Here is a 9,549-nt window from a genome sequence, read left to right on the forward strand (position 1 = left end):
AAAAAAAATCAATAAAGTTTGTTTATAAAAAAAAAAAAAAAAGAAATTGCCATAAAATAAATACAGGGCCCTCAATAGTCAAACCTAAAATGCAAGCCAAATATCTGTTTGCTTTTAAAGCACACACACGGTGCAGAGAGAGAAGGTGGGGAGAATGAGAACCCTCTGGTTCAAAGACAGGCAGCAAAAATTAAGTAATGCCATGCAGAAAGGTTCTTTCATTCTTTCAGCTAGATCTCATTCAGTTTGATGGAAAAGAGAATTTCATTTCAAAGGAGAAAAAAAAGTTTAGTGAAAGTTCCGTCAGTGAAGATTGGTATTCTTGCACTTACTGTATAATAATATGGCTAAGGGGTATTTTTGAGTATCTGATCCTTCAGAGTAAATTGTCTTTACAGTGATCTGTAGCTTTTCTGATTACTGTTTGGCTAATTACATTTTAACAGAAATGTGCCTCTTCTTCAGATTGGGAAATTGATTGAGCAGCCAGCCAGGAGACTTCAGAGTGATGAAAGAGGAGTAATAGAAATCAGCTGTTCCAGTACCACCCTTTATCATGACCAGCAATAAAAATGCAACCCAGAAAAATGCAAGAGAACATTTCAGCTTTTCCAAAAATACGGTAGAAAAACAAACTTTTTTTAAAAAAAAAGAAACTGCAAAATGGTTATAGCCCTGGATTGGTTTAAGACATGTGTGGAAAGAACTCAAATTTCTTCAACTGCCTTACAATCAGTGCTTTTTTTGTATTAAAAAAAAAGGTGCCGGAACTCACACACATCATACAACCCGCCTTGCCTACCCTACAAGGTTCCATCCAAAAAAGGTGCCGGAACTCCGTTCTGGGCCTTCTATGACAAAAAAGCCCTGCTTACAAGTAACATCTAGCTCAGTGGTTCTCAACCTGTGGGTCGGGACCCCATTTGGGGTCGATCGACCATTTCATGGGGGTCGCCAAGCAAGGCTGTCCGCCATTTTTTTTGTCCGCCATTTTTTTTGCCTGCCATTTTTTCCCCTTTTCTGGCGGGTGCCTTACCTCCCTTGGGCTGGGCCAGCTGGTGGTTGGCCTGCTCCGTCTCTGCCTCTTGCCAGCTACGCCTCGGCCGGCGCAGGGGGCGGAACCACGCATGCGCGGCGCTCTCGGGCAGGGAAAGTCCTCGACTTACGACCGGTTGTGTAGTCCTCAACTTACGACCGGTTTAGTCCTCGACTTACGATTGGTTGGGGTCGCGGCATTAAAAAGGTTGAGAACCACTGATCTAGCTCTTGTTCAATGAGAAAGGGCAAGAGAAGAAGTGGTGGTACAAACTCATCTACAGTACAGTACTTAGTTATTGTAAAATAGCTGAGCAGGGAACAAGTCTCAGTCAAAATACTGTAGGTAGCAAGGCTGGATTCCAAAGTTTTACAGGAACTCTGGCTTCCCCACTCCATCATAATTACCCAGAGAAGGGCAGATGACAAAGGCAGTAGCAAATGTTACATCTTCATCAAAGATATTAGTGTATATTAAGGGGAAATGATGGTTGCTGTAGTATTCTATCTTAAACACTTGGCATAGAGGAAACTCAATTGTCCCTAGGTACACTTGGAATACTGCATCCAGTTTTGGTCACCACGATGTAAAAAAGATGCTGAGAGTCTAGAAAGAGTACAGAGAAGAGCAACAAAGATGATTAGGGGACTGGAGGCTAAAACATATAAGGAACGGTTGCTGGAATTGGGTATGTCTAGTTTAANTAAGGAAAAACTTCCTGACAGTTAGAACAATTAACCAGTGGAACAACCTGCCTCCAGAAGCGGTGAATGCGCCAACACTGGAAGTTTTTAAGAAGAAACTGGACAGCCATTTGTCCGAAATGGTATAGGGTTTCCTGCCTGAGCAGGAGGTTGGACTAGATGACCTCCGAGGTCCCTTCCAACTTTATCATTATTATTATTATTTTGTTATCTAGAGATTGCATTCCAGAGTTGGCCACTATACCTCTCCAAACTGCTTTCCCCATCTTCCTATATGGTAGAAAGGTTAATTGTCTGTCTGTCTGTCTGTCTGTCTGTCTGTCTGTCTGTCTGTCTGTCTGTGTCTGTCTGCCTGTCTGTCTGTCTGTCTGTCTGTCTGTCTGTCTAAATCAAAGTTTTTTTCCTCCTTTCCCAGGAATGTTAAATCAGTTTAAAGCAGGGGTCAGCAAACTATATCCCATGGGCCAAATCCAGTCCTCTTCCTGTTTCCTGATTCTGTCAAGCTACCTCGGGTTGAAGGGAAGGGGCACAGGGTGCCTGGTGGTAGTCTATCAGCAACTTCCTTGCTTGTAGGCCAATGCCATCCAATGGCTGCTGTGCTCCATGGTCTGCAGACCTGCCAACTGTGCTGCAGAGGGAGAGGAGGGGCAAGACCTGGTCCTTTATTGCAGGGGTCCCCAACCCCCGGTCCGTGGACTGGCACCGGGCCACAGCATGCCAGCAACCAGGTCGTACAAACTAGCAAAGCCCCATGTGACGGATGCAGGCAGTACATGAAACCACACCCCCTCTGGTCCACGGAAAAACCTCTCTCCACAGAATGGGTCCCCAGTGCCCAAAAGGTTGGGGACCACTGCTTTATTGTATATAAAAAGTTTGCCATCCTCTGGTTTAAAAGCTTAGACTACTAAAGGACAAGCAGGGAAAAAATAAATGTTAGTTGTACGCATGATAAAGTTATAATCAGATGGAGGTGGGTTTTAGTTAGCTGTACCACTGCCTAGCCATTCATACTTTACCATTTAAAGCCAATTCTGCTCATTTTCTTAGCATATAGTACCAATGGTCATTTTAATAATTTTATGCTAGATATTACATGCTAGTATCCTTTTATAAACATGTTTTTCTAATATTTAACATGCAACTGAACTCATGAAAACTCAACTGAATCCTGCATATGCAAGATGTAACTCCTGTCACAATTTGAGAAAGTTGCTATTAAAAGAATAAAAAAACCCATGAACAATAGCTGCAGATTAGAGGATAGATATTTGAATAAGAAAATGAAAAAACAAATAAGGATGCACACTGTACAAGGCTTGTTGGAGAGGGACTTACACAAAATTCGGAAGAACCTAATATGGCTAATAAATCTATGTGGTATCTAATATTTTCATTTTTTTGAAACTATTTAGCTACCAGCAGAAGAAATAATAAATGACAACTGAAACAGAGCTAAATTACTACCTAATCAGATATAATTTTAGAGGAAGGGGGAAAAACTTTGTAATCTCTTTAATATAGAAGTTATATCAAATATTAACGAAAGTGTGTAAATAAGCACAATATAGTGAGTTGTTGTTTTTTTAAAAAAGAAAATAGCTCCTTTTTAATAATCACAGTTGTTTCCTATCTCCAGAAATAATTTCAGAATCAATGCAAGATGCAATATTAGCATACCGTATATCATCTTCTTTTTTTTTTAAAGGACACTAATATTAATTTGGTATCATATAACATTTTTCCCGGAAGTTAACCAACTTTGCAAAGATCACGGTGCACTTGCAAGCGGGTATTTAAAATCAAAGATTCGTTTTTACTGTACATTTTTGAGCCCTTTGGTGCCCCAAGGCATGTAAAAAAAGGGGGATTTCCATAGAAGCAAGTGGAAGGAGCCTAGAGGCCCGTACTTGCAGTTGCTGGAAAGAAGGAGAGGAGAAAGGAAAGGTGGTCAGCCTCACAAGTACCTAAACAGTCCCCTGTGTGGACATATTATGGGCTTTTTCTTTTCTTTTCTTTTTTGAGCTGTGCACAAAAGCATGAATGCTCTGCTCCATAAATAGAGTGTGGCTGCAGTTCAGGCAACCAGCCTGGGGGAAGCCCAAAGTCACATGTTGTGGGGAATTTCCTTGCTCACACAGTTGCCTCAGCAACAGGATGGGGAGAGAGGGAGGCCAAAAAGCAGCCAATGCACAGCTGCTTTTTCCAGCAGACCCAAATTGCTGGGGGAACAGAAAGATAACCTTGCTCTGTCAGTGGCATCTACTTTGGCAGTGCTAAAGTTATAAGACTGAAAAATTAACCCTCCCTTCACAGACAATGGTTTGGGTTTTGTTTTGCACAGCTACTGTCTTTTGCCATAGAGGTTTGTGAGGTTTGCCACGCAGCTGCACATTTCTCCAGGACAGCCTTCCTGGCGTTAAAGGCATAAAAATAAGAATAGTACCAATGAAAGAGAATATTTGTAGCTCAGGGTTGAAATGAGGGGACCTTGGTGCTCTCTGAGCTTGCTTGTTTTCTTGCAGACATTTCGTTACCCTAACTAGGTAACATCATCAGTGTTAGTAAGGAGTGCTGTTTGCTGTCGGTTTATATTCTGGAGTCTTGCCTGTCTAGGTGGGGGTGATCTTAAGGCTTCTTGGTTGGGCTGTTTACTAATGGCTCTGTGGCAGTTTCTTGACTGGGGTGCAAGAATAGGGTTTTATTTTGTTTTTGTTTTTTTAAAAAAAACAAATTAAAAGTTGGCAATTCTGATTGTTCTGCCAGTCCCCTCAGTGATCTTCTCAAGTGCATGTAAAGCAGTATCTGCAGATGATCACTGGAAAACTAGTTAAGAAAATTAAAAAAAACCCCATAGGGTAGTAAAAGGGAAGCTTCTGTGGATTGCTTTTATAGCTAAGTGACTCCACTTCAGTCTGGAGTTTTCCAGAAGGTAGACAAATAATTCCCAGAATTCCCTGCCAGCATTCCTCTCTCCTATGCTGCATGGTAATTATAGTCCAACATATTTGAAGGAATCTGGGCTAGATCTGATCTGGGCTCTTCTTGGCCATTATTGCCCTGTTCTTCAGTCATCACTGACTATACAGGCATGGACTCCCTCTTCTCCAGAGAAGTCCTTGGTTTTAAGAGCGACTTCCCATGTTAGCTTTAAGATTAATTTACTACGTAATAGGAATATTTAACATAATTGCACTCTACTACGTCATCATTCGAAAGCCTGGAAGAAATAAAAAAGAAAAGAGTCCACCCTTGTACTTTTTGTGACTACGCAATGGAACAAGTAGCCATTTACAAGCTTGGCTGAAAGAAATTGCCAAAAGGAAAACATTTTTTAAAACCACAGCTTAGCTTCACCCCCATATGCCATCTGCAAGTTTTGAAACTGCTTTCCATATCAGCAAGCCCTTTATGTGAACAACTAGTTTCTCAAACATGCTGCATACACCTGGATAACACCTTAAATAAATATAGCAAGAGGCACACAGGTTAAATTTACAGATCACTTTTTTCTAACCTGTTGTTTATCTGAAAAGCAGGATGACATGCAGCATAGACTTAGGGATATAGTTTTACAACATCACACTATGCTTTTATCATTATTATTCATTGCAGAAGCAGTAAAGGGGTAGAAGTGACACTGCAAACAGGAAGACAGTGGTTGAAATAAAGTTGCTCTAACTGGAGCTGGGAAGACTCAGGGTCAAATCCCTTCTTAGTTATAAAGTCTTCTGGTGATTTGGGATCATTCATTCTCTCAACTTCACCAAAGAATTGTAAGACTAAATAGGGAAGTAACAGTGGGATGTGGGGAGGGAAGGACCAAGAACAATTATTATGTCTCTTAATCTTGTACTGTATGTATTTATTATTTGTCCAAGTAGTAAATATAATTTGAGGGGGTCCAGTCTTCTTTGGCAGTATATTGGAAAAGAAAAAGAAAAGTTCCAAAACCAAAGTTTTGGAACCAGAAGAAAGATGACATAAGTGTATATCTCCATGAAAGGGGACTCATCTTTTCGAATCATCTTCAAGTCTCAGGAACTGACCTAATTTTTTTTTAATACAATGGTCTATTATCATGCCAGGAATCATCTGGTTCACCATCATATGATCCAAGGAAAACTGCAGATGGAGGGGAAACTAATATGAAACAAATTCTTTAAACAGCAATAACCCATTTTCAACTATGTCTCTGAGCAGCTTTTTCAGAAAAACAGGAGCAAAATTGACACAAGAACTTTTAATACCCTGAGCGGCATATTGTGTCAATCAGAGACCTCATCGCAGCTAAAAACAGCCCAGGAAACAAAATTAGTCAGAACAGGGGTGACTGGGGAGGGCACATTCTTATTTAGGAGGAGGTAAGGGCTGAAATGGACAGAGCAGTTATGCAAAGTTAGCAGGGCTGAATTATGCACATGCTTGAAGCTGGGGTTTTCTGAGGTTTAGGGGAAGGAAAACTTTAGTTCATTGGTTTGCTTGTTTAACTGCTCCAAGCCTATTTTAAGTGTACTTATGTCTCCCATCCTACAATGGTAAGACAAATGCATCTTGAGTTTTCAGTAATTGTACCACTGATGTTCGGCAGTGCTGTTGGAGGGAGTTCAAGGAACCATAAAAAAGGACTCTGTACTTTGCATTAAAATATTCTCAAACCAATTCAAAGCTAAAATTATACTAGATATGGATGTTTCTTCAGATAGCTAGATGATAGCTAGAAGATAGCTTTTTTATTAAAGTTTTTTTTTAAGTAAGGTAAAAGCTAATATAAACTAAGGGAAAGAAAAGAGAAAAATCAAAGAGGATTCTAAAAGTGCAAGAGAGAAAGAAAAATAGAAAAGAAAGAAAAAAAACTAAGTAGTTGTTTTTGGTCTTCTAACTAATGGAAGTTGTAAAGTATAGGTATACATTTACCTCTTACTCTATCATTGTAACATAACTCTCTTCTTTTGATAATCTATTCTGAACCATCAACCATAAGTTCATTTTTTTCTGTTTCATGCACAAGTCTATAACGGGTTTTCAGTCAGCAGTAAAGATAAATGTTGTCTCTTCTCTAATCAAAGAGAAGCCATTTCTGCAAGTTTTATCATCTTCACCAACCATTCCTCCCTTGTAGATAGTGTTGAGCCTTTTCACTCTTAAGCAAATAATAATCTTGCTATACTTGACTTATATAAAAACAAAGTTCCCGTGACTTTTTTCTAAGGTCCATTAGAACAGGGAATTTCCAAAGCAATTTGAAGTGAACTTTAACCACTGCCTCCTTTATCTGACAGAGTCAAGCTTAGCAATGCAAGAAAAACAGGATTCTGTGACTTCTCCAAGCATACCCACTCAATTAGCAAGACCAGCCAGCTCTATTTTAAAAAAAGACTGGGCCATTGCAAGTTTGGGGGGATTTAAAGGGGAAACTGCTTAGGAACAAGCCAATATGATGCTATAGTACCGTAGTTAACACTATAAGAAGTTAAGTTTATCAGTAGACTAGGCCTTGGAGACTCTTCATCCTTGAAAGTCACTGATGGCATACTCTCTCTCTCTCTCTCTCTCTCACACACACACACACACACACACACACACACACACACACACACACATCCAATACTGTATGCTACCTTAGTCTTGCAGGGAAGTGCACTTAGCAATAGCACTTAGACTTATATACCACTTCACAGTGCTTTACAGCTCTCTCTACACAGTTTACAGAGTCAGTATACTGCCCCCGACAATCATTTTACTGACCTCAGGCTGAGTCAGCCTTGAGCCACTCAGGATCGAACTCCTGGCTGTGGAGAGAATCATAGTTGCGTGCCCCTCATGCAAGGCTGCAGTGCCAAGTTTTGGGCCCATTGCAGAAGGCCAGGAGAGTGAGGGTCTGCCTCACCTCTGGGGAGGGCAGGATGTTCCATAATGCAGAAGCAGCAGCAAAGAAGGGTCTCTTCTTAGATCCTGCTAGTCAAAATTCTTTGAAGGGACCTGGAAGCAAATCAGCGCCCAGTGCAATTCGCAGAGCAATGATGCTACATGTGCCCTTCTTTGGGCAGCCAGTACGGCTTGCCTGGCCACACTCTGCACCAATATGCTAGAAAAGCAGCGACAATACCCAGCTGCTTACTTCTCCCTTTGATTTGCAAAAGCAAAGAATTACATGTTTTGTTAAAGCACATAAATATCTCACACACACAATTATCTGATTTCAATTACTTTTTTTTTCTAGGAAAACAACTCTAGTTACCATCCAAAACAGAGGACATTTTTTGCCTGAGTAAAATGCATGGGATAAGTGCATCTGTGGAAAAACCGCAAACTAAAGTGCATTTACACTAAGACCGTGAGTGGGAATGTTCCGGTGCCTAAGCGGGAAGCCCCTGATCAAACATATCATGAGGCAAGAAAGGGTGGGAGTGAAGCTTCAGCTGCTGTTTACTTGACCTTGCCCTGGATATTACACTGTGAAGTGGGAAGAAAGAGGAACTAGCAATTGTACACCTGCTAGGGAATAACCCAGTTGCCAGGCCAAGGTTGAAGCTGTAATTCCGCCCTAGCAAATTGGCTGAGTGAGATGAAATGTGGAAGAGGAGCCCAGTTCTACTACCGGTATTAGCTATGCAAAGCTGTTAATGTAATTTTCTCATCGCTTTCCATCTCCTTAGCCTAGTGGAATGGAATCCGTGTTGACGGAATCCAAGAATAACATCTATATGAAACAGGAAAAGTCAGATGGCATTGTAGTTTCAATAAATTGCCGGAGGCATTCAGTAGATCAGATACAATGCTATCACTCAGAGATCAAAAATCTGGAAAAGATACAAGCCTTCAAATTTATGAAAGGTGACTAGAATTCAGTTGAGGCTGGATTCCAAGTGCCATGTATTCCTCTATATCCTTCCTTTCTGAGACAACCTTCCAACATGCAGCTCACTACTGTTCAGAGTACAAAATAGCAGAGGTGCCTTCAGTATTGATATTCAGACAGTAGCTCAGCAATTCTTGGTGTATTTCATAACTGAATAGTCTGCAAGAAATGCCAACTTCTTTGTAATGGTACTGTGGTTAAAGGAAGCCAGCCTTAAGGCAAAAGGGATCATCTGTGCAGAACTGCCTGTTGTCAGGGCTTAAAATTTTGACAGCAATAATTCCAACACATCTTTGAGATTGGTATACTAGAGATTACTAGTGCAATGTGTGGAGAATTGGAAGAGATTAATCAGGAGCCCTCTCTTATTCTGTTAAAAGTTTATAAAATAATATTATAGTAAGTCAGGTATTATTGATTCTGATTGGCAAGTGGACTCTAGCACCCCAGACACAGTTATTTCTACCACCTATTATTTCACCCTAACTAGAATTAAACTAGCATTGAATTCAGGTTGTTTTGGATCCAAGACAAATGTTCTACTGATTCAGTTCTGAATTGGTTCAATTCTGTTGGCTTAATAATATATGTGAAATTAAAAGTACATACAAGCCTTCCCAATATATATGTCCCTGGTTCTTTTAGCCTTCAATTCTCATTGGACTCAGCCAGCTTGGCCAATTGCCAAGGATGATGGAAGATGTAGGACAAACCATCTGGAGGTATTCATGTTGGAAATCATATAGTTGCATCATCAGAAACTTTAAAAATACAAAAAATCACATTACTAAAAGCAAACTGTATTATGTGGTTCTCCCGAAACTGGACAATACTAACATTTGAGCCATTAACAATAAGAGTAAGAAAACAAAAGGAAGGAAGTATTGAGTTTGTTGTTTCAACAATCATCTCTCCAAAAAAAAAAAAAAAAAAAAAAAAAAAAAAAA

At 40.2% G+C, this 9,549-nt stretch overlaps 1 protein-coding gene across 1 annotated transcript in view; it reads right to left on the minus strand.

Moving 5' to 3' along the window:
- The window catches only part of NFKBIE (NFKB inhibitor epsilon), a 28,721-nt gene that overhangs the window by 7,336 nt on the left and 11,836 nt on the right, over positions 1 to 9,549 (minus strand). The gene's annotated exons all lie outside the window — the stretch shown is intronic.

Source organism: Protobothrops mucrosquamatus, unplaced genomic scaffold, assembly GCF_001527695.2.
Source record: "Protobothrops mucrosquamatus isolate PMUCROS unplaced genomic scaffold, P.Mucros_1.0 scaffold2590, whole genome shotgun sequence".
Taxonomy (NCBI): Eukaryota; Metazoa; Chordata; class Lepidosauria; order Squamata; family Viperidae; genus Protobothrops; species Protobothrops mucrosquamatus.